The 26,600-nt window shown below is 43.0% G+C and overlaps 1 non-coding gene and 1 pseudogene across 1 annotated transcript; one reads left to right on the top strand and one right to left on the bottom strand.

Annotated features, from left to right (window-relative positions):
- The first annotated feature begins 1,118 nt into the window (after positions 1-1,118).
- LOC142537892 (GRAS family protein RAM1-like) lies at positions 1,119-16,583 on the top strand (annotated as a pseudogene).
- Positions 16,584-20,186: 3,603 nt separating this feature from the next.
- LOC142538147 (small nucleolar RNA R71) lies at positions 20,187-20,293 on the bottom strand. The gene has a single exon (XR_012818686.1). It is a non-coding gene; the product is annotated as a small nucleolar RNA R71 (small nucleolar RNA).
- Between the last annotated feature and the right edge of the window lie 6,307 nt (positions 20,294-26,600).

Here is a 26,600-nt window from a genome sequence, read left to right as displayed (position 1 = left end):
GCTGTAAAACATCAGTATCCGAGTTGTAACAGACAATTGATTTATTTTGTATTATGAATAAAAGACTGGTTTCTGAATTCTGTACTCTGAGGCTTGTTGTTGTCGAATGTAAATTTGAGAACAACGCCGGTGTCAACCAACCCCCGTCCCGGGGCGTGACATTGAAGTGGTATCAGAGCAAACCAGATTTCATAATCTGGGGAGGAGGAACTAGAAATAATAAGTTCTGATAGAGTTCTGAAATTAATTCTTGAAAGTTACTGAAATAAGCTACTTGAATAGACTTCTGAAAATTTACTACTGTAATAAACTACTGAAAATATAGACTAACTACGTACAGTTGGGAAAAATCAGTAAAGGAAACCAGTAGCCCGAAACCAGAACCAGTAGATGGAAACCAGTAGACCCAAAACCAGTAGCCCGAAACCAGAACCAGTAGATGGAAACCAGTAGACCCAAAACCAGTAGCCCGAAATTAGAACCAGTAGACAGAAACCAGCAGATCTGAATGCAGAAGACTGGGTCAGTAGACTCGGAATGCAGCAGATTGGTTCTAACAGTGCTGGAAAAGCAGCAGACTGATTGCAGTAGCATCAGAATTGCAGTAGACCACGAATTCCAGTAGGCGCATGCAGTAGACCTTGCAAATGACATGGAAGTTGAGGTGTTTTTCGCGCAAACTTCAAACGGCCATAACTTTTGATCCAGAAGGAATTTTTACTATTAAGAGTAGGCGTTGTAAAGCTCTCGACGAGGAAAACCTAACATGTAACGATTCAATGGTTCTAGCACCGCCGACGAACCCCAAAATCCTTCTTTAAGATAGTGATATCATCATTTCCGTAAAAGTTTCCAAAATTTTTAAACTCTGAGGAATTTTCATTTTCAAACGGCTTAGTATTTTTGCACCAAACTTGGTACCATTCATGTTCTTGATGTGAAGGATTTTTAGTAAATTTTTCACGTCATTCTGAGACCGAAAAATTTTTGAGCCATTTTCTTCTACTAAATGTTATAGGCATACTGATTCTATTCATTCCAGTAATTATTGTCTATAGTTCGACTTGTATTCTTGATATCGTTTCTGAACCTTCGCTCTCATGTTTTGGATGTAGGATATGGCGGACCAAAGTAGCTACATTAAGATCTTAGAGAGGAAGCTAGAAAAACTCAAAGAGAATAACTACTGCCTAGAGTTGGACAAAGATGAGTTAGAGCGTCGAACAGAACATTTGAGGTGTGATGTTCAACGTTATGCTCACTATCTGCATGAGGCAGAAGAGAGGAGTAGGAAGGCTCAAGAAGAGTTTGAAACCTCCCAAGAGACTGTGGCAGAATTCATCGAGTTACGTGATACACTAGTTGAGAAGATCCAAATACTCAAGGATCAGAATCACCAACTCGTGCACCAGCATAATCAGTATAGTGAACAGACTGATGCACATATTCATGAGTTGCAGAGTACTGTTGAAGTTCTTAGTGACCAGAATGCAGTTCTGCATGGTCATATTGAACACCTACAAGCAGTAATAGCCAACCTAGATGAACCCGAGGAGGATCCCGAAGAAGAAGAAGAAATAGAAGAGGATCCTATGGATTTGGGATTAGGAGAAGTGATAGATTAAACATCAGTAGTGGTTTTCTTTGTAATACCACGTGTTCCATTTGCATTTATGTTCTCATTTTCGATGTTTGGTTGTAATTGCACTTTCTTGAGGAATCAATAAAATTTATTTCAATCCATCGGTTTCATATTTTGAGCAATTACTCTATCATCGTGCTTCATTTGTTTAGTCTCTATTCTGCCATCAACCTTAGAACTTTCTTAATTGTAGGAAATGGACGGACGACCAGTTAGAAACAATCGCAATCCTCGCTACGGCAACCGCAACAATAACCGAAATGATGAGGATGCACAGCAACAACCACCACCAGCAGTTGGCCTCAGTCAGGTGGACTTGATGGCTATAGCCACGATTGTGGCAACCACGCTACAAGAGTTAGTGAACCCTAATGCTAACTAGCCACCGCCACCACCTCCAGCTCAGAATGGGACGAAACAGCACTATGAGGCTCTCCGAAGAGCAAGAGTTCCAAATTTCGATGGAAGCTCCGATCCTGAGGTCGGACAAAATTGGATGAAGGAGGTGGAGAATCATCTTCGGCTACTTGAGGTTCCACAAGGGATCAAAGAAGATGTGATTACACCTTTTCTTGTGGACAAAGCAGCCAAATGGTGGAAAAGAGTCTCACGAGCTATGGTAAGGGCGGGACCTATCACTTGGCAAAGGTTTCGGGAGGCATTTTTGAAGCAGTACTTCCCGACAGCAGTCCGAGTGCAGAAGCTGTCAGAATTTGAAAGCTTGGTTCAAGAATCAAACATGACAGTGGTATAATATTCATCTAAGTTTCACTCATTGGGAACTTACTCCCCAACCATCATGGGAGACGAGGCCTTGAAGATGCATCGCTTCAAGAAGGGATTGAACAGCCGTATTCAATCTGCCCTTGCCGTTATCGAGCCCAATAGTTTTGATGAATTGATGGGAGCCGCCATCAGGGCTGAGAATGACATCAAGAGGCGTGAAGGCGAGAACAAACTCAAACGTCCTCAGCCAAGCCAGTACCAATCGGGCCAGCAATTCAAGAGGCATAGGTTTTCAAGCAACCAATTTACCAGTGCTCCATCCAAAGGAACTATTTCTTCTCAATCAAACAAAGAAGGAGTCAAGTGCCAAACTTGCGGATTCACACACATTGGTGAATGTCGTAGGAATTCTGGAGTTTGTTTTCGTTGTGGAAAGATGGACCATCGCAATGCTCAATGTCCTCTTCCAGATCCAAGAAACGGACCAGCAGGAGGAACAACTCCAAACAAGCCTAAGGAGAACATGCCAAATGCTCGAATTTATACTATCACTCAAGAGGAGGCCGACAACTCAAATGATGTCGTAGCTGGTACCATTCTAATCAATAATATACCTGCTTATGTGTTATTTGATTGTGGTGCTACGCATTCATTCATGTCTAAGAGATTTGCCAAGAAGTTAGGAGCTAAGCCTGATAACTTAGAAGAACCATATAGAGTAGCAACTCCTGCTAATCGAATTTTAGAAACTCGCACTCTATATCGGAATATTGGTGTTCTCATAGAAGATCAGAATTTCAAGGCAAACCTGATTCAACTAAACATGGTGGAATTCGACGTAATTCTTGGAATGGATTGGTTAGCCAAGAATCATGCTTTAGTAGACTGTCATGGAAAGACGGTAACCATCCAAGCTCCACACCAAGAGAAACTTTTATTTCATGGCAAAACCAAAGAACGAAAGACTCTCCTTTCTGCTCCTCAAACTTGGAAAGCCATGAAAAGTGGAGAAGAAGTTTACCTAGCTATGTTAAGCGAGGTAAAGAGAGAAACCACACTTACACTAGAAGAGATTCCGGTAGTACAAGAATTCCCGGATGTCTTTCCTGAAGAACTCCCTGGCGAACTTCCCGACCGCGAGGTGGAATTTGAGATTAATTTAGTGCCCAATGCTGCACCAATCTCAAAAGCACCATACCGAATGGCTCCGGCAGAGTTGAAAGAACTCAAAGAGCAACTTCAAGAATTGTTGGACAAGAAGCAAATCCGACCAAGTGCATCTTCGTGGGGAGCTCCTGTCCTATTTGTAAAGAAGAAGGACGGAAGCATGAGGATTTGTATTGATTACAGAGAGCTGAATAAGATTACAATAAAAAGCAAGTATCCGCTTCCAAGGATAGATGACTTGTTTGACCAACTCAAAGGAGCTTCAGTCTTTTCCAAGCTCGACTTAAGGTCAGGCTACCACCAATTGAAGGTCAAATCAGACGATATTCCGAAGACAGCCTTCAGAACAAGGTACGGACACTATGAGTTCACAGTGATGCCGTTCGGATTAACAAACGCTCCGGCATTATTCATGGATCTAATGAACAGAGTGTTTAAACCATTTCTTGACAAGTTTGTTGTGGTATTCATCGACGACATTCTAGTATATTCGTCAAGTGAAGAAGACCATAAAGAACATCTTCGTCTCACCCTCTAGAAGATGAGAGAAAAGGAACTATACGCAAAGTTCAAGAAATGCGAATTTTGGCTAGAAAGCGTCACATTCTTGGGACACATAATATCAGCAGCAGGAGTATCTGTGGACCCTAAGAAAGTAGAGGCAATATCAGATTGGCCTAGACCAAAGAATGTGACAGAAATTCGAAGCTTCTTGGGATTAGCAGGCTATTATCGAAAATTTGTTGAAGGATTCTCTTCAATAGCCATACCCCTCACCAAGCTCACACAGAAGAACTCTAAATTTCAATGGAGTGAAAAATTTGAGCAAAGTTTCGAGACTTTGAAGAAGAAGCTTACATCCACGCCAGTGTTGGTATTGCCAACTGAAGGCAAAGACTTCACCATCTACAGTGATGCATCTAAAGAAGGTTTAGGATGTGTACTCATGCAAGATGGAATGGTGATTGCATACGCATCAAGACAGTTGAAGTCGTATGAACAAAATTACCCAACGCATGACCTCGAACTAGCTGCAATGGTATTTGCACTAAAGATTTGGAGACATTATCTTTATGAAGCCAAGTGTGAGATTTTCACCGATCACCAAAGTCTCAAATATTTGTTCATACAAAAGGAACTAAATATGAGACAAAGACGATGGATCGAACTCATGAAGGATTACGACTTGACAATAAGCTACCATCCAGGCAAAGCCAACAAAGTAGCAGATGCTTTAAGTCGAAATAATATGAGTAAGGTGATCCTGACATCAATTTCAGCACAACCATGTCTTCGAGAGACAATCAAGATGAGTCAAGATAGAGATTCCGCTTTGGTGAAACTAAAAGAGCAAGTTAAAGAAGGGAAACCACCAGATTTCGAGACGGATAACAAAGGAATCTTGTGGATGAAAGGACGATTGTGCGTACTAGACATCGATAACCTTCGACAAGAAGTAATGTCTGAGGCACATAAGTCGAAATTTTCAGTCCATCCTGGCAGTACCAAGATGTACAGATATTTGAAGAAAAATTTTTGGTGGAGTGGAATGAAGAAAGACGTGGCAATATTTGTTTCCAAATGTCACGTGTGCCAGCAAGTCAAGGCAGAGCACCAAAGATCTGGAGGACTTCTGCAACCTCTAGAAATTCCAGAATGGAAATGAGAACATATCTCCATGGACTTTGTTGTCGGGTTACCAAAGTCTAGACAAAGTCATGACGGCATCTGGGTAATCGTAGATAGACTCACAAAATCTACACATTTCTTATATGTCCGCATGAATTATAATTTGGACAAGCTAGCCACATTGTACATGAATGAGATCGTACGATTGCATGGAGTTCCAGCTAGCATACTATCAGACAGAGATCCAAGGTTTACATCCCGATTTTGGAAGAGCTTTCAACAAGCTATGGGGACCAAAATTACTCTTAGCACGGCCTATCATCCTCAGACCGATGGCCAAACAGAGAGGACAATTCAAACTCTAGAAGATATGCTGAGAGCATGTGCTCTAGACTTCAGTGGTAATTGGAGCGAACATCTGCCCTTAATCGAGTTCGCGTACAATAATAGTTACCACAACAGCATTGGAATGGCACCATACGAAGCTCTGTATGGATGAAAGTGTCGATCACCACTGTATTGGAATGAGGTAGGGGAAAAGCCATTGTTGGACCCGAAATGATCCAAGAAACAGTGGATAAAGTTGCCGTGATCAAGAAGAGATTAAAAGCTGCACAAGATCGACAGAAAAGCTGGGCTGACCTTAAAAAAAGACCCGTGGAATTCGAAGTTGGAGAGAAGGCATATGTGAAAGTGTCACCCATGAAGGGTGTTATCCGATTCAATAAGGCTGGGAAACTGAATCCCAGATACGTCAGACCATTTGAAATCCTCGAGAAAGTGGGAACACTTGCTTATAGATTAGCACTTCCACCCGACATGTCAAGAATTCACAACGTATTCCACGTTTCGCAGCTGAGAAGATATATTTCTGACCCTAGTCATATTCTTGAAGCTGGACCACTGTTGGTTGAGGGAAATTTAAACGAAGAGCTGAAATATGAAGAAATTCCGATTCGAATTGTGGATAACAAAGACCAAGTACTGAGGAGACGAACTATTCCATATGTAAAAGTACAATGGTCCAATCACACCGAAAGAGAAGCTACTTGGGAGTTGGAAGAAAAGATGCGAGAACAATACCCTTATCTTTTTGAAGATCATGCATAGCCAAGTTTCGAGGACGAAACTTCTCATAAGGAGGGAGGGATGTGAGAACCTGAAATTCCAGCAGTAGCAGTAGCAACAGCTAGCAAATTTCAGCAGAAGCTAAAAATTCCAGCAGAAGCTAATATTTCAGAAGCTGGTATTTTTCCAACAGATTGGAATCAGCAGCAGACAACAGATAAAATCCAGCAGCAGCAGCACGAAATCCCAGCAGACAGTTACTAATTCAGATCATAGCTTGTAACTGAAGCATTTAACACGAAATAAAGATTGTTAATGTCAGATTATGGCCTTAATTGGGAGGCCAACAGTCAGAATTTCACCTATAAATATCACCCTCAAGTCTCTGAAATGGGTTACACAAGCTTTGAGATTATCACTTAAATTTTCGAGTTAAGAGAGAGTGCCTTTGTCAAGCAGTAAAATCCAGTAGCGAGAGCAGCCAAATTCCAGTAGACTTCAACCGAAATTCTAGCAAATTACGGTAAGTGGGCTTATATATAAATATCTTGAAATCAGTTTGATAATTCTGTTTTAAAGTACAGTTTCTGTATGTGTATTTCTGATATATTATTTTGAAGCACTGAAACTCCTTAGTGAACTAATGGTAGGAATATATATTCTGAACATTTCTGAATTCTGATTCTGATTCTGATTCTGGCCTCACCCCTTAGAGGAGAGAACATATAGGGAACTGATATCAGTTTAGCCATGAAATTCACTAACGTGCTCAGTGCTTACTAATTCTGATTTCTGTTCTGAAAAGATGAGTTTCTGTATATTATTGTATTACTGTTTTTGTTGAAAATGGTTTCGAAAACAGGGAGTTATTCCCGCCCCTACTTACTGAGTGACAATCATATCACTCACCCACTAAACCCATCTCAGATAAGAACGAGGAAGAAATATTAGAGGAAAAAGAGCAGATCCAGTTCACAACCTTCAATTTAACAATTTTTTTTAAAAAAAAAACCATATGCTGGCCAACCCTTTTCAAAAAACCAATGAACAAAGCATATTCTTGCCCAATGAAAATTTTTTGTTGAAGATGACGAAACAATGCATCTAGAAATCTACAATCTCCGTTGATCCTAAACAATAATCCTCAAAATTATATTTGTTCTTGATACTCACGGGAAATTTAGGGTCCGATTCCAGCAAGCGTCACTAGTACAAACGCAGGGTTTTGAAATTGTCCTGAGCCTGAAATCACGAAGAAGACCGTTAGAAGGGGGCCGGGAGGGTGTCCTGGCGTAGCCCCTCCGACGCTCAAATCAGTGACCGAGGATATATGAGGGGAGCAACTAAGGGTGCTGCTGAAAACAATATATTGAATTGAAATCATACGCTCAAACCTGGTATTTATAGAAGAATACATGGGCTTGTCATGGGCCCTTCAACTGTGGGCCCTAGATTGGGCCTTATCTTAATGGGTTCATCCCTGGGATATCACCAGTCTTCCCCTCCCGAGTCGAACTGAATCGTAGGTTCAATGTTCGATTAATTATGTTTTCCTTGTTTGCAAGGTGTGAGTTGAGCGTTTTTCCTCCGCTGCTCATTAGTCTCCACCAAATCAAATCGTAATGATGTCCTGAAGGGATAGATTTGGTCAGGGCCTCCCCTATAAACAGAGGTCCCTTCTCACTTCATTTCCATTACTCCTACACAAAATTTTCCCTGCGCTTCATCCACCAGCTCTCTCACCCAGGCCACATCTACGCGCTAGCTCTAGCTTCATGCTCGCCGCTCACAACCTCCCGCAGGCTCACCATCATCTCGCCCCCTCAGGCCTGTCCTCTCCTTCACCATAGCCTTGCACGCGACCCTGTACCCTCATCTAGCTCCCTGCCGAACAGGACCTCGCCAGCGCCGCCTTCGCCTCTGCACACTCGCCCCTCCTCACGCTCGCCCACCTCATGCTCACCCACAGCAGCCTCGCCCCACCTCACGGTCGCCCACAGCAGCTTCGCCTCGCCACCCTCTCTCGCCCCTCGCACACCCAGCTCGCACTCTCACCTAACACAAGCCCTCGCCCTGCCCTGCCCCTGCCCCTGCCTTCTCCTTGCCTTGCTGCCTTTGCCTGTGCACACTCGCCCCTCCTCATGCTCGCTCACCTCATGCTCGCCCACAGCAGCTTCGCCTCGCCTCACGGTCGCCCACAGCAGCTTCGCCTCGCCGCCCTCTCTCGCCCCTCTCGCGCCTCGCCTGCACAGTGCGTACAAGCCCTCGCCCTGCCCCTGCCCCTGCTTTCTCCTCGTCTCGCCGGCTTCATCTGTGCACGCTCGCCCCTCCTCACTCTCGCCCACAGTAGCTTTGCCTCACACTTTCCCTTCGCCTGCATCCCTTCTGACCAGACAGGTCGATCCCCGTAATTTCCGCAGCGACAAACATAATTCGTTATCAACGAACCAAATAAATTTTTCTAACACCTTCTGCCCTCGTCGCCCCCATATTCAAAGACCTCTACTAAGTTTTTAAAGGAAAATAATTCTCATTTCCCCGTGCCCTTGACTCCTCTGCTAGAATAGTCATTAGCAGAAAAATAAAACTTCAACCTCCTCACCCTCTAACTCCACTGCTAGACGATGCCTTAGCAGGAAAATAAAACTCTCACCTCATTATCTCGTAACTCCTTTGCTAAGCCGGGCCTTAGCAGGAAAATTTAATTTTTCCCCACTCCAGCTCTGCACCTCCGCTAGGCGATGCCTTAGCAGGAAAATAAAATTTTTCTCTTTCCAAACTCTGCTCCTCTGTTAGTCGATGCCTTAGCAGGAAAATTTAATTTTTCTCCCCCCCATCTCTGCTCCTCTGCTAGGTGATGCCTTAGCAGGAAAATTTAATTCTCCTCCTCTCTAACTCTGCTCCTCTGCTAGGCGACGCCTTAGCAGGAAAATTTAATTTTTCTCCTACCCAACTCTGCTCCTCTGCTAGGTGGTGTCTTAGCAGGAAAATAAAATTTTTCTCCACCCCAACTCTGCTCCTCTGCTAGGCGATGCCTTAGCAGGAAAATAAAATTTCTCTCCTACCTAACTCTGCTCCTCTGCTAGGCGATGCCTTAGCAGGAAAATAAAATTTTTCTCTACCCCAACACTGCTCCTCTACTAGGCGACGCCTTAGCAGGAAAATAAAATTTTTCTCCACCCTAACTCTGTTTCTCTTCTAGGCAATGCCTTAGCAGGAAAATTTAATTCTCATCCTCTCTAACTCTGCTCCTCTGATAAGCGACTCCTTAGCAGGAAAATAAAATTTTTCTCCACCCCAACTCTTCTCCTCTGCTAGGCGATGTCTTAGCAGGAAAATAAAATTTTTCTCCTCCCCAACTCTGCTCCTCTGCTAGGCGACGCCTTAGCAGGAAAATAAAATTTTTCTCCTCCCTAACTCTGCTCCTCTGCTTGGCGATGCCTTAGCAGGAAAATATAATTTTCTCATCCCCAACTCTGCTCCTCTGCTAGGCGATGCCTTAGCAGGAAAATAAAATTTTTTTCCTCCCCAACTTTGCTCCTCTGCTAGGCGATGCCTTAGTAGGAAAATAAAATTTTTCCCTTCCCCAACTCTGCTCCTCTACTAGGCTCCCACCCACCTCTGCTCTTCTGCTAGGCGATGCCTTAGTTGGAAAATAAAATTTTTCTCATCCCCTCCTCTGCTCCTCTTCTAGGCGATGCCTTAGCAGGAAAATAAAATTTTTCCCATCCACAACTATGCTCCTCTGCTAGGCAGTGCCTTAGCAGGAAAATAAAATTTTTCCCTTTCCAACTCTGCTCCTCTGCTAGGCGGTGCCTTAACAGAAAAATAAAATTTTTCTCATCCCTAACTCTGCTCCTCTGCTTGGCGATGCCTTAGCATGAAAATAAATTTTTCTCATCCCCAACTCTGCTCCTCTGCTAGGCAGTGCCTTAGCAGGAAAATAAAATTTTTCTCTTCCCCAAGTTCCCAACTCTGCTCCTCTGCTAGGCGGTGCCTTAGCAAGAAAATAAAATTTTTCTCCGCGCCACCTCTGCTCTTCTGCTATACACTGCCTTAGAAGGAAAATAAAATTTTTCTCATCCCCTCCTCTGCAAGGCAGTGCCTTAGCAGGAAAATAAATTTTTTCCCTTCCCCAACTCTGTTCCTCTGCTAGGCAGTGCCTTAACAGGAAAATAAAATTTTTCCCTTCCCCAACTCTGCTAGGCGGTGCCTTAGCGGGAAAATAAAATTTTTCTCCTCCCCACCTCTGCTCTTCTGATAGGCGATGCCTTAGCAGGACAATAAAATTTTTCTCATCCCCTCCTCTGCTCCTCTGCTAGGCGATGCCTTAGCAGGAAAATAAAATTTTCTCATTCACAACTCTGCTCCTCTGCTAAGCGGTGCCTTAACAGGAAAATAGAATTTCTCTCCTTCCTCACTCTGCTCCTCTACTAGGCGATGCCTTAGTAGGAAAATTTTTATTTAATTCTCCTCCTCCACTCTGCTCCTCTGCTAGGCGATGCCTTAGCAGGAAAATAAAATTTTTCTCCCCCACTCTGCTCCTCTTCTAGGCGACGCCTTAGCAGGAAAATAAAATTCTTCTCCTCCCCAACTCTGCTCCTCTGCTAGGCGGCGTCTTAGCAGTAAAATAAAATTTTCTCCTTCACAACTCTGCTCCTCTGCTAGGCAGTGCCTTAGCAGGAAAATAAAATTTTCTCCTTCACAACTCTGCTCCTCTGCTAAGCGGTGCCTTAGCAGGAAAATAAAATTTCTCTCCTTCCTCACTCTGCTCTCTAATAGGCGATGCCTTAGTAGGAAAATTTTTATTTAATTCTCCTCCTCCACTCTGCTCCTCTACTAGGCGATGCCTTAGTGGGAAAAATAAAATTCTCCACTCTCACCTTCTGAATCCTCTACTAGGCGACGCCTTAGCAAGAAATATTAAAATTTCACATCGTCACCCTCTGACTCCTCTGCTAGGCGATGCCTTAGCAGGAAAATAAAGATTCTCCACCATCACCCTCTAACTCCTCTGCTAGCCGACGCCTTAACAGGAAAATAAAGATTCTCCACCCTCACCCTCTAACTCCTCTGCTAGGCGACGTCTTAGCAGGAAAATAAAGATTCTCCACCATCACCTTCTAACTTCTCTGCTAGGCGACGCCTTAGCAGGAAAATAAAGATTCTCCACCCTCACCCTCTAACTCATCTGCTAGGCGACACCTTAGCAGGAAAAATTTAATTTTTCTCCTTTTCAACTCTGCTCCTCTACTAGGCGATGCCTTAGTAGGAAAAATAAAATTCTCCACTCTCACCTTCTGAATTCTCTGCTAGGCGACGCCTTAGCAGGAAAATCAAAATTTTACATCGTCACCCTCTGACTCCTCTGCTAGGCGACGCCTTAGCAGGAAAATAAAGATTCTCCACCATCACCCTCTAACTCCTCTGCTAGGCGACGCCTTAGCAGGAAAATAAAATTTTCTCACTTTCATAATACAACCCAATCCACGAATTTAATATAAGAAATTGGCTTTATTAAATTTGAACTGATAACATAAGACAAATTCAAAAACGAAATACAGCAAAATTCAAGTCAAGATTAATATTCTCTAAGGTGGTAAGCGTTCCCGAGCCTCCGTAGAGCCTTGCTCAGCGCATTCTTCAACTTTCATCTCTGCTCCTCTTGTACCTCCACAGGACAAAGTTACCTACTTCTTCCTTTCCTAATCATGTTAAGCTCAACACGCGCTCTTTTTCCCTCCTCCCTCACTACCCCTTCATAACACCGACGCGCGACTTTTTGGTCCCCGTACATGACTCTAACTCCTTTTCCCACAGGAAACTTAAATTTCTGATGATTAGTGGAAGCTATGGCTTTGAAATCCTTTAAGGCTGGTCGTCCCTGGATTCCATTATATGATGAGGGGTATCCACCACGGTAAATGTTATCATCTTTGTTACCCGCCGAGGATCAGTCCCCAAGGATAGGGGAAGCACAATCTGACCCAAAGGCGGGATGCCGTGTCCTGCAAACCCATACAGCGGGGTGGAGACGGCTCAAACTCCAATCCTTCTACCTTCATTTGATCCAACGTGCTCTTGAACAAGACGTTCACGGAGCTTCCATTATCAATAAATATCCTTGCCACATCATAATTGGCAATGGTGGTCGACACCACCAAGGCATCGTTATGTGGAGTCACAACGCCTCGAAGGTCTTCCAGCCCAAAGCTGATGATGGGGTCTTGTGGTAAGTCTGCACCCCTAGATATCTCAAAGTTCTCCAACCTTCTCCCATGTGCTTTCCGAGCTCGCCCAGAGTCTCCATCAGTAGCACTGCCCGAGATCATATGAATCACTCCTCTCGTAGGGTGGTTATCCTCATTCGTTCCCCTCCTCGGTTCGACGGGCTCCTGAAGGACATCTTGACCTCGACCTTCCACTCTCTGCTCCTCAACCCCCTGATTTATCCATGGAGGGCCTTGACCACATCTAGGGGGCGGGCGAGACCTCGGTCGACTCCCGGATGCGGATCCTTATCGTCTGTCCCGCGAAGGCAATCTAGCAATGCACTCAATCCTTCGTGACTTCTCCCACCTCCCCGCGGGCTCCCTCACCTCCATCACCTCGTCACGAATCCTATCCAGGGGAACATGTGATGAGAATTGTCCTATACTTCTAGTTCTGTCCTCCTCTCTTTCCCCCGCACCCCTCTTCCTTCCTCCTTTCTCCGCTCCCTCAACTCTACTTCCTCCGGGCCGGTTCTCCATCCTTCTGTACCGTTGGACATCTTCCAAGTTTACATATTTATCAGCTCGAGCCAACAGATCATCATAGCTCGACGGAGGCTTCTTGACCAGCGACTTGAAAAACTCTCCTCCCCTCAGTCCTTGTGTAAAGGTACTTATGATGATGTCAGGAGTGGCCGCTGGTATCTCCAACGCTGCATTGTTGAAACGCTGGACAAACTCTCGCAAAGTTTCAGCTTCTTGTTGTTTCACCACAAACAGGCTCAAATAGTTTTTTTGGTGTTTTTTGCTGCTAGCGAATCTGTGCAAGAAAGCAGCGGAAAAATCCTCGAAAGATCGTATGGAGTTGGGCTACAAGGTGTTAAACCATTGCTGGGCTGACTTCACCAACGTGCCCAGAAACACCCTGCACCTGACCCCATCTGAATATTGATGTAATAGGGCCGCATTCTCAAACCTCCCCAAGTGTTCCTCGGGGTCAGTATGTCCATCGTACTCTCCCACATTCGACTGTCAAAAATTTGGAGGAAGCCCTTCTTCTAAAATGGCTAGTGAAAAAGGACTTCCTCTCTTGGGTGCCGGTGCTCTGCTTCCCAACTACTGCATCAACATCTGTATTTCCTTCCACATTTCTCCCATCTCACTAATCTCCCCCCTTTAGTGGGGCTGTGTCTCTTCAATCCTGCTCTGGTGGCCCTCAGCATTTTCTTCACGCTCCTGACGAGTGGCTTGTCCTTCAGCAAACATAGATTCCTGGTTCTTTCTCATGGCCTCATCCACTGTCCGAGTGATAAATTGGCCCAACTGTTCCAGGGTCAAGTTCCTCACGTTCTCATTGGGAAGGATTTGCTCGACCCTCGTCTCGTGAAGGGGCTGCTCAGCTCTTGTCTCTTGACGAGGTTGTTCCTGTCTCATCTCAAGACGCGGTTGTTCCTGTCTTGTCGCAACATGAGATTGTTCGGGTCCCCTCTGAGGACGCGATGATGCTGAGTAGCTTTTCTACTTCCTCTCTTGCCTACCATCTCTACGTCTCAACTCAAGCTTCCCACAGACGGCGCCAAGTGATACTCACGGGAAATTTAGGGTCCGATTTCAGCAAGCGTCACTAGTACAAACGCAGGGTTTTGAAATTGTCCTGAGCCTGAAATCACGAAGAAGACCGTTAGAAGGGGGCCAGGAGGGTGTCCTGGCGTAGCCCCTCCGACGTTCAAGTCAGTCTTCAAGCAAGTCCAAGGCCTGGTGGACTTTAGGTGAGCTCTCCCCTTTGATGAGTAGGAGAGAGAGTGACCGATGATATATGAGGGGAGCAACTAAGGATGCTGCTGAAAACAATATATTGAATTGAAATCATACGCTCAAACCTGGTATTTATAAAAGAATACATGGGCTTGTCATGGGCCTTTCAACTGTGGGCCCTAGATTGGACCTTATCTTAATGGGTTATATATATATCCCTCCAATCTGACGGACAATCTGTACATCTCTATATAAGGATATGAAATCACAACCCCAAGCTTTAATTGTGCTTGACCAAAAAACAATATATAATACGACATCAGTGAGCTCCAAACTCCGCCTTGATGATGTAGAAGAAACTTGTACATAAAATAATGGTTAACTCTCTACGTGGCAGCTTTGGAAGTCTCAGTAGTGAGACAGGGAGTATCAAATTCGATATGGGAAACTTGAAAATTTCAGTGAAAACTGAGTAATTCTCATCATCTTCTAATTTGAAACTCTAACTAGCCCAACAAACCTCAACATTCCAGCTGCTCTTAAATTTGAAGATTATGAATTTCCATCCCCAGATTATTCATTGTGGGAGTCTATCTTTCCTCCTGATCAACTAGACGACTTCATGGTTTGTTCTCCAGTTCGGAACAACCATGTTCACCCAATGCATGGGGCCAAAATCTCGTGCTTAGCTCTCCACCACGGTTTTCATCCCCACTCGGGCCTCACAAAGGCAAGGGGATGAGCCCACTTCACCGTTTCCAACTCCACCAATAATCAATTTGTATCCTTGCCAGCTCTCGAGCCTCCACTCAAAGATACTAATAATTATGATCAGAAGGATGGTGATTTCACCATGTTTTCCCCTCTCAAGTTGCCGAGTGGAGTAGAAGATCCTTTGATGAACGTGCCAGAGTTATTGGATTGCTTGACGATGCCTGACTCGACTAGGTTTTATAATTCTGTGGTGAGTGATCAGGCGTGTGTTCCTGAAAGATCTCAGTTGACTCAAGAAAATGGGATTCATCACCAGGTGGGATCTATTAATGCACCTCAACCATTATCCCACCAATTGCAACAAGAAAGAAACAAAGAAGAACATCAGCAAAGTCACCGAGAAAGACATCTGCCACATCAACCAAGATTATGCAGCGGCAATCACAGTTGCACAATACCAGTTCGATAATGCCAATTCTTTCACCCGATTAGGTCCAACTTTTTTTGCTAATGAAACTAAGCGTTTTTCGTTACGGAAACATATGGAATTATATCTCATGCTGATCATACAGGAACATGATAGCGGACTACAACTGGTGCATCTCCTTCTTTCTTGTGCAGAAGCAGAATCGAAGGAGGACTATATGTTAGCAAGGAGGTACCTCCACCACCTGAATATTGTGGTGTCTCCTCTTGGAGATTCCATGCAACGTGTTCCTGCATGCTTCACTGAAGCCCTGAGTGCAAGACTTGCTGCCACTCTTTCAAATAAACCTAGCACCTCCAATTTAAAGCCTTTCAATCCCCTTCCTCCAGATAATCTAGAAATCCTCAAGATTTATCAAATCCTTTATCAGGCCTGCCCCTACATTAAGTTTGCTCATTTCACAGCTAATCAAGCAATTTCTGAGGCATTTGAGGCCGAAGAGCGTGTTCACATAATTGATCTTGACATTCTCCAAGGCTACCAATGGCCTGCTTTCATGCAAGCCCTTGCTACCCGGCCAGGAGGTTCCCCTTTTCTTCGAATCACGGGAGTTTGTCCATCTCCTGAATCTGTTAAGGAAACCGGTCGATGTTTAACTTAACTCGCGAACTCTCTTTGTGTCCCATTTGAATTCCATCCTGTTGGTGAAGAACTGGAGAACCTAAAACCCCATATGTTTAATAGAAGGGTTGGTGAAGCTCTCGTAGTTAACTCTATCAATCGGCTTCAACGAGTCCCAGGAAATTGTCTTGGAAACCTTATAAATATGATTAGAGATCAAGCACCGAACATAGTGACAATAGTTGAACAAGAAGCAAGCCACAATGGACCTTATTTCCTGGGCAGATTTCTGGAGGCGTTGCACTATTATTCGGCAATTTTCGACTCATTGGATGCAACATTTTCACCTGATTCTGCACAGAGACCAAAGGTGGAGCAACACATTTTTGCACCAGAGATAAGGAACATCGTGGAATATGAGGGGTCAGAGAGATTTATGAGGCACGAAAGATTGGAGAAGTGGAGGAAAATTATGGAAGGGAAAGGATTCCAAGGGGTTCCCTTGAGTGCGAATGCAGTTACTCAATCGAAAATATTGCTTGGATTGTACTCTTGTGATGGGTACAGGTTGATAGAAGACAGTGGTTGCTTGTGTTGGATAATTTTGATGCTTAATGAATGAAAATTAAGCAAATTAATCAATGTGTTTGATTGGAAAAATTCGAAACGAAGAACGAAGCTTAATGAACGAATATTAAGTTTGGTGGTTCTGAATTAAACTCGAAACGAGTTCATCAAATGATGAAAATACTTCAAATGAGTAGTCGGAACATGTAAGGGACGGAAGCCGAATTAAAAAAATAAAAAATAAAAATAAATTGTCGGTGAACAATAACATGCGTGCACTCGCGCGCGGGTCTTCGAGCATGTGCGCGCGCCTGCCGAGAGATCTCGGCATGCGCTGCCGAGAGCTCTTGGCAGGCGCTGCCGAGCGCATGCGGCTCTTTGGGTTTTTTCGTCTCCCTTCGAATTTTTCTGGTATTTTTTCATTTCTTGGCATTTTTTGATGATTGTGATCAGTTACAATGGCTAAGGAACACTACTATGAATGAAAGATCATGTCTTTTCACATGAAAAACATTAAATGATTGATTTATTGAAAATCAGAACACATATACACAACATATCATTTTTGATATTGTTCTTCTTCCTTCTTCAACAAGAGAGAGTTCCATTCATTTCTTTGTTATAGAACTTGGATATTTGAGTGCTCATTATCCAAGAGTTGTAGTTGTATCTTGGGAGAAGATTGTCACAAACCTTTAGCACTTTGTGAGGGGTAAATTCTTCTTAAGGCGAAAGTGTTCAATACTTGCCTCTACAAGCCATTTTCATTGTTTTCTTCTTGTTTTTCCTATCAAACTTCAATACAATAAACAACAATCTTAAGAAGAATTTTGGATTTTTAATCACTTGCAATAAGAATCTCAATGACATCATCATCTACAACACAACATGCAACCGTTGCACCAGGAGAGAAACCAGAAAAGTTTTCTGGTGCAGATTTCAAAAGATGGCAACAAAAGATGCTATTTTATCTCACAACCTTGAGTTTGTCAAGGTTCTTGAAGGAGGATCCTCCCACTGTTGCTGAAGACGAGACAAACACCAACAAGAGGGCCGCTTTGGTTGAATGGAACCAAAGTGATTTCCTGTGCAAGAACTACATCCTCAACGAACTTGATATTGCATTGTACAATGTGTATTCTCAAGTCAAGACCGCCAAGGAACTTTGGGATATGCTTGATAATAAATACAAGGCGGAGGATGCGGGTTTGAAGAAGTTTATTGTTGGGAGATTTTTGGACTACAAGATGGTGGAGTCAAAGTCCGTGATGAGTCAAGTGCAAGATGAAGGGAAAAGATACTACGTGACATTCATTGATAGTCATACAAGGTACTGTTATGTATATCTTTTGAGGTCGAAAGATGAAGCTCTTGAAGCATTCAAAGGTTATAAGACCGAAGTTGAGAATCAACAAGGCAAACAAATAAAGAGGGTTTGAAGCGATAGAGGGGGTGATACGGAGCACCGTTTGATAAATTCTACACATCTGTGGGCATAATTAATGAAACGACTGCTCCTTATTCACCACAATCAAATGACATTGCCGAAAAAAAGAATTGAACTCTGAAAGATATGATGAATGCTATGTTAATCAGTTCAGGACTACCCCAAAACTTGTGGGGGGAAGCAATACTATTGATAGGACTCGTTTTTACGTGTTTTTAGTGTTGGTTTTGAGTCGCGTTCATGCATCATATTAGTTTGTTTTAGTTGAATTTTGCATTTTTTTTAGCATTATTGAGCATTTGACTAATCTCGTGTATTCTGTGGTTATTTTGTAGGAATTGAACCAAAAAGTGGGAGAAACTTTGGCATAATATCGAAGAGGTCTCTTTTGACCGCCCCAGCGAGCATTGTGGTCTGGCCGAGGATTATTTTGCGCAAGTGTCTCGCTAGGGCGGTCAAAAGTGACCGCCCCAGCGAAACCAGGGACATGCTCGAGGAAGCTTATTCGAGGACCTCTCGCTAGGGCGGTCAAAATATACCGCCCTAGCGAGAAGCGAGATTGAGAAAGATTTGTTTCCAAATTTTGAGGGACTCTATCCTACACCAAGACCTAACACACGAGATCAGCCGTTTTTGACACACTTTATCAGACTTTTCATCATTTTTCTTGGAGAGGAGGCTAGGAGCAAAGGAGATTTCGAAGACCTCGAAATTTCCACGCGTCGTGGCCGTCATCCATCGTCATCTTTAGTATTTCCATTATTCAGTATTTTATTTCTTACATTGATTGTTGGTTTTTATCATGAATTTCAGTAGCTAAACTCTAGATTTGTTGGGATTTGAGGGGATCCTACCCCGTACTCGGTGTTTAACATTATTTCTCGACGTTTTTATTAGTGATTTGTTTATGCTATTGTTATTTCTTGTTTCAATCGAAGCCTAGCTAACTTCCTTTGATTATTTCATGTTGTTGATGAGTTCGATAGAATAGTTAACAATACGATCAAATATTATAAACCAGGGATTTACAATTTTAGTAGATATACGGAATTGGGTACGTGTCGATAGTGATAGTTCACCCGAATGAAAGCTAGTGGATTCCATAGAATGTAATGCAATCTTGAACTGTTAAATATTTGAGGACACTTGAGTACTGCATGTTTTTTATTAGTATTAATATAGCTCGACAGAGTATATTAATTAGTCTAGGGAATTCCGTCGAACGCACGAGTAAAAGTCGAGTGTGATTATTTAAACACGAGTGGTAGGTGAACTGCTAATTCCCAACAAATTCATTTCTCATTTGATTTAATCCAAATTAATCATTGCGGTCTTGAGTACGTTTTCTTTGCATTTTAATTATTTTAGTTGTTTAATTTACATTAGTTTAATCATCAACTCATTTTATCGTTGCTAAAGAAATTTTACTTGAAAATAAAAATAGTGTAACGCAGTCCTTGTAGAACGATACTCGTATTCACTTACGTTTATTATAACTTGACTATCGTGCACTTGCGATATTTAAATCGAGCTTTCATTTATAAAATAAATTTTGGGATTATTCACTGTGCAAGTTTTGCTCGATCAAGTTTTTGGCGCCGTTGCCGGGGACTGTTGATTCACAATTTTTTATTTTTCATTTAAATTCTTTAGTATTATTTATTTTATTGTTATTTTATACTCTCATTGTGTTGCAGATTTTTCTTGTGGTGCATGCGAAGATCACTCGAGTTTAAGCTTGAGCCTTTTGACCCCGAGATCGAACGCACAGCTAGACGTCGACTACAACAGCAAAGAGCGAAGGAAAGAATGGAAGGCGATCAACAAAGAGAAGAGCCAAGGCGTATACCGATGTTGGATTATGCACAGCCGTCTCTTGATGGAGCACGTCCAAGCATCGTAAGACCAGTCATCCGAGCTAGTCAGTTTGAGATCAAGCCAGCTATCATTCAGATGATTCAGAACACTGTCCAATTTGGGGGAAGTGCACTTGACGACCCTAATTCTCATATAGCTAACTTTCTTGAAATTTGTGATACTTTTAAGTTTAATGGCGTGTCTGATGATGCTGTTCGTTTGCGTTTATTTCCATTTTCACTGAGAGATAAAGCTAAGTCGTGGTTAAACTGTTTGCCTGTAGGGTCTATTACTACATGGGAAGATATGGCAAAGGCGTTCCTGATCAAGTAGTTTCCTCCGTCGAAGACTATGAAGCTCAGAGCCGACATTACTACTTTTGCTCAATATGAGCAAGAGTCACTTTACGAGGCATGGGAGCTCTACAAGGACTTGTTGAGGAGATGTCCACACCATGAGCTGCCTCTTGGGTTATTTGTTCAAACTTTCTACTACGGTCTGCTTACTCCTAACCGTACTATGATAGATGCTGCTGCCTGTGGTAACTTACTGAGAAAGACGGCTGAGGAAGGATATGAGTTATTGGAGGAGATGGCTGCTAGTAGCTATCATCCTCAGTCTGATAGGCAGAGACGAGGTGCTGAAGTTAATCAAGTTAATGATTTGTCGGCGGTTTCAGCACAGTTAGAGGCTTTGAATAGAAAGATTGATGGGATGAGCATGAGTGGGTCGGCTATGCGGCTGCAAGAAATTTTCTGTGATAAGTGTGGGGGTGAGCATGATGTGCAGGATTGCCAAGATGGCAATCCATTCTATGTGCCTAAGGGAGCACCGGTAAAACAAGTGGGATTCCAGAACCGTCCTAGAAATGACCCTTACTCGAACACATATAATCCGGGATGGAGGAATCACCCAAAATTTTCATGGGGAGGTCAAAACAACCAACATCGCCAACAAAGAGGTCCACCATATGTGATGCACCAAGGATTCAAGCCAGAACCGTCTCGGGAGGAGAAGTCCAATTTAGAGCAAATGATGACTAAATTTATTTATGCAACAGAGACGCGATTTCAGAACCAAGATGCATCCATAAAGGGGTTAGAGAATCAAATTGGACAATTGGCTAAGCTGATTGCTAATAGGGAGCAAGGAACTTTACCAAGCAACACGGAAACTAACCCAAGAGAACATGTGAAGGCGGTGGAATTGCGTAGTTGAAAAACACTCGGGTCTAATGAGGAGAAGACCAAGCACGGTGAGGATGAGGTGAAAAATCGAGGAGGTAAGTCTTTTAACTCTACATCTACACCTATTGCACAAAATAAAATTGTTATCCCTCCACCTTTTCCTGCAGCAATGAAGAAAGCTAAATTAGATGCACAATTTGGTAAATTTCTTGAGATATTTAAAAAATTGCATATTAACATTCCTTTTGCTGATGCTTTATTGAATATGCCAAGTTATGCAAAATTCTTGAAAGATATCTTAGCAAATAAGCGGAAGCTAGAAGATCATATGACGGTGAATTTGACCGAAAATTGCTCCGCTTTAGTTCAAAACAAGATGCCTCCGAAGCAAAAAGATCCAGGGAGTTTCTCGATACCTTGCATTATTGGTGACATTAATTTTCATAAAGCTCTATGTGATCTTGGTGCGAGTATTAATCTGATGCCTTTTTCTGTGTTTAGGAGACTGGGATTAGGTGAACCCAAGCCAACTAGGATGTCGTTGCAGCTGGCTGACAGATCTGTCAAGTATCCACGTGGGATTATCGAAGATGTTCTGGTGAAAGTGGATAAGTTTATTTTTCCTGCAGACTTTGTGGTACTTGACATGGAGGAAGATTTAGAGATGCCTTTAATCCTAGGGAGACCGTTTCTGGCTACAGGGAAAGCACTGATTGATGTTGAGGAGGGGAAATTGAGACTGAGAGTTGGAGAAGAAGAAATTATTTTTGATGTTTTCAATACTCTCAAGCACACAATGCACAATGATAGTTGCTTTCGTATTGATGTCTTGGATTCGCTTGTTTGTGATTTTGTGCAGGATGGATTGAAAGAACCATTGGAGGCCACTCTCACTACTGAAAAGCAGGAGGATGAGCTAGACGAGGAAAAGATGGAGATGGTAGCTCATTTGAATGCCATTCCACCTTGGAGAAAGCAAGTGAGGCTTAGACGAGGAATTGGGAGACAGAAAAGATTTAATGCCTCAAAAGTCAAGCCTAGAGGAGCCACCTACTTTGGAGCTCAAACCATTACCTCCACATCTCAAGTACGTATATCTAGGAGAAAATAATAAATTGCCTGTTATTATTTCCTCTTCTTTGACAGATGATATGGAGAGTAAGCTCTTGGGAGTCCTCAAGGAGCATAAAGGAGCGTTCGCTTGGAAGGTTTCGGACATAAAAGGGATAAGTCCTTCGATCTGCATGCACAAAATTCTGATGGAAGATAAATACTCACCTCTAGCACAACCACAAAGGAGACTCAATCCAAAGATGCAAGAGGTAGTAAAAGCTGAAACAATTAAACTTCTGGATGCATGTATTATCTATCCTATCTCTGATAGTGCATGGGTAAGTCCTGTACAATGTGTGCCTAAAAAGGGTGGGATTACTGTTATTACTAATGAAAGAAATGAGTTGATTCCCACTAGAACTGTTACGGGTTGGCGTGCATGCATAGATTATAGGAAATTGAATGATGCAACCCGTAAAGATCACTTTCCCTTGCCATTTATCGATCAAATGATTGAACGATTAGCAGGTCATGAATTTTATTGCTTTTTAGATGGATACTCGGGATACAATCAAATCACAATTGCACCTGAGGACCAAGAGAAAACTACTTTCACTTGCCCTTATGGTACTTTTGCGTTTAGGCGTATGCCCTTTGGTTTATGCAATGCACCTACAACATTTCAAAGATGCATGACCGCTATCTTTCATGACATGACTGAAAATTTCCTTGAAATCTTTATGGATGACTTCTCTATTTTTGGCTCCTCATTTAATGAATGTTTAGAGAATTTGAACTTGGTGTTAGTTAGATGTGAGGAGAGAAATTTGGTGTTGAATTGGGAGAAATGTCATTTTATGGTTCAAGAGGGGATTGTGTTAGGACACAAGGTATCGAAGAATGGAATTGAGGTTGACAAAGCCAAGGTGGAAGTAATCAAAAACTTACCCCCACCTTCATCAATAAAAGGAGTTAGAAGTTTCCTAGGGCATGCTGGTTTTTATAGGCGTTTCATTAAAGATTTTTCCAAAATTGCTAAACCTTTATCCTCTTTGTTGATGAAAGATGCTGAATTTAATTTTGATTCTACGTGTCTGCATGCATTCGAGATACTCAAGGAAAGCTTGGTGAAAGCACCTGTTCTGACTGTCCCTGATTGGGAGCTACCGTTTGAGGTGATGTGCGATGCTAGTGATACAGCTGTTGGTGCGGTGCTGGGTCAAAGGAAGAACAAGGTATTTCATACCATCTACTATGCAAGTAAGACTTTAAATTATGCTCAATTGAATTACGCTACTACTGAAAAAGAATTGCTTGCTATAGTATTTGCTTTCGACAAATTTCATTCATACCTTGTTCTGTCTAAAGCAACTGTGTATACAGATCATTCTGCCCTAAAATACTTGCTTGCTAAGAAAGATGCGAAACCTAGGTTAATTAGGTGGATTTTATTATTGCAAGAATTTGATCTCGAAATTCGAGATAAAAAGGGTGTGGAAAATGTAGTTGCTGACCACCTGTCTAGGCTTGAGCATGTTAGAATTAAGGGCAGTGACGATGATATAGATGACTGGTTTCCTGATGAACAATTGCTTGAGGTAAATGCGTACCCTTGGTATGCCGATTTTGCAAATTTTCTTGTCACTGGCACACCTCCACCTAATTTATTGTTTCACCAAAGAAAGAAATTCTTTTCAGACGTGAAATATTATTTTTGGGAGGAACCGTTCTTGTTTAAGATTTGTGCAGACTCCATGATAAGAAGATGTGTGGCGGAGGAGGAAACCAATCAAATTCTGAACCATTGTCATGACCGTGAGGTAGGTGGTCACTTTGGACCCATATGGACGGCATCTAAGGTACTTGAATGTGGCTTCTATTGGCCAACTCTTTTTAAGGATGCTCGTTTGTATGTTCTCAATTGTGATAGATGCCAACGCACAGGTAATATTTCCAACCGTCATGAGATGCCTTTAAATAACATTATTGAGTGTGAAATATTTGATGTGTGGGGGATTGATTTTATGGGTCCTTTTCCTGCGTCTTTTGCAAAGAAATTTATTCTGGTGGCAGTGGAGTATGTATCTGAATGGGTGGAGGCAGAGGCTTGTGCCACTAATGATGCACAAGAGGTGTTAAAATTTTTGAAGAAACATATTTTTAATCGATTTGGTGCACCACGTGCAATCATAAGTGATGGTGGCACCCACTTTTGCAACAAAATTTTTGATAAACTGTTGGGCAAATATGGTGTCACCCACAAGGTTTCCACTCCATACCATCTCCAAACTAGTGGACAAGTTGAAGTATCCAATCGAGAAATTAAGAGGATTTTAGAGAAGACGGTTAATGTGAATAGGAAGGACTGGTCCATTCGGTTAGATGATGCTTTGTGGGCGTATCGTACTGCTTTTAAAACACCTATAGGCACTACACCATACAGGTTGCTTTTTGGTAAAGCATGTCATCTACCAGTCGAATTAGAGCATAGAGCATATTGGGCGACCAAAGCACTAAACTTTGATTTAGCTCTTGCAGGTGAAAAACGATTGCTGCAGTTGAATCAGTTAGATGAGTTTCGGGGAAGAGCTTATGATCTTGCACTATCTTACAAGGAACGCACCAAACGAGCCCATGACAAACACATTATAAGAAGGGAATTCAAAGTGGGTGAAGCGGTGTTGGTATACAACTCTCGATTACGACTCTTTCCGGGCAAGCTAAAGTCAAGGTGGTCAGGACCATTCACTATAGCCAAGGTGTTCCCATCGGGTGCAGTGGTGTTGCATGATGGCAAGGAAGGGACATTTACTGTGAACGCTCAAAGGTTGAAGCACTATATCGGTGGCACAATTGAGCCACAAATTGGAGTCACTCGGCTCCATGACAGTCATTGAGGACATGGGTGAAGAGTCGAGCTCTAGACTATAAATTGAGAACTACTTCTACTCCTTATTTCGATTTTGATTATATATATTTTTTTTTAGTTATTAATCGCATCATTTGCATTTAGGTAGTTGCATGGCATTGCATTCAAATTTTTTTCCCGAACACTTCTTTTGCGAAAACGTCTCGCCAGGGCGGGAAAAATATACCGCCCTAGCGAGTCGCGCAGATTAAAAATTTTTCTCCCCGAAAACTTCTCGCTCGGGCGGTCAACTTTGACCGCCCTAGCGAGTCGCACAGATTAACAAAAAATTTTTTTTCCGAAAACTTCTCGCTCGGGCGGTCAGTTTTGACCGCCCTAGCGAGTTGCGCAAATTATAAATACTTTCCTCTTCTCTTTTCCTCCTCACTTCGAACCCTACTCCTCCCCTCCGATTTTCGGCGCCCCCCCTCCATCTTTTGTGCTCAATCCTTATTATTTGGTGATTTTTCAGGGCAAAGACTCAATCTTGGTCCATACACTCCAAGAGGAAGCATTTAGGCTACAAGATTTTCTTCTCCGGCGGTCTTTCAAGCAACTCCGGTCATCTTCCACATATTCCGGTGAGCTTCTCCGGCGACCCTCAACAATTTTCCGGCGGTTGGATACTTTGTGCACTCCAATCTCTACATGGCACCCAAAAGATCTAAGGTAACTCACGGTGCTTCTAGTTTTCGTTCCACTCCGTCTATGTTTGTGAATGAAAAAGCTAGGGAGAGATTTGAGCATGCTAGACTACATAGGAAACCAATCCCTGAGCGTGGATTTAGCTCGTTTCTTATCGGTCAATTTTCGGAGTCCCAAATAGAAAGAAGAGGGTGGAATACCTTTGTAGCACAACCGAATGCAGCAGTGGTTCCGGTTGTGCGTGAATTTTATGCCAATGCTCCGGAGGGAAATGAGTCGAAGGCATTTGTGAGGGGACATCTAGTCCCGTATGATCCCAAGACGATCAATGATATGTTGGGTTTACCGTCGGTGGACGATTCGGTGTTTCAGGCGTGGGTGCTTAACCCGGATTATGATTTGATCATTCGCACACTCTGTTATCCGGGCACCACGTGGAAACAACCGGGGACTTACACGGTCTTTCTTGAAAAGTTTTTGAAAGTGGAGGGGGGCATTGTGGTATGCATTCTTGTCTAAGAGATTGATGCCGATCGGTCATACGAGTGATGTGCAGCGTGAGCGGGCGGTTGTTCTTTATGCCATCTGTACTGGGATGGTGATTGATGTGGGCAGGCTCATTTTCGGACAGCTTAACATGTGCATTAATAGCAGCAATTTGGCTTTTTACTTCCCGACGATAGTGACTGAGCTGTGTGCCCGAGCGGGGGTGATATTCGAAGATGATGATGAGTGGTTACCGCCGATGAGAGCCATTGATGAGGCTCTCTATAAATCCAAGAGGGAGAAGAGACAAGCTGAGCTGCCCGAGGAGGTATTTTTCGATTATGGGATAGCAGCTCAACCACCTCCGGCCTTAGGACATGCACCACCACCCCCGCAGCCACGCCGCCATGCCATGCGAGATCGCGTCGCCGAATTGGGCGCTTGGGCCCATTATCAGACGCAGTACCAGGCCGTTAATCAGGCACATAT

Source organism: Primulina tabacum, chromosome 2 (assembly GCF_025594145.1).
Source record: "Primulina tabacum isolate GXHZ01 chromosome 2, ASM2559414v2, whole genome shotgun sequence".
Classification (NCBI taxonomy): domain Eukaryota; kingdom Viridiplantae; phylum Streptophyta; class Magnoliopsida; order Lamiales; family Gesneriaceae; genus Primulina; species Primulina tabacum.
The sequence above is the reverse complement of the archived record's forward strand: the minus strand, read 5'-3'. Positions and strand labels throughout refer to the sequence as shown.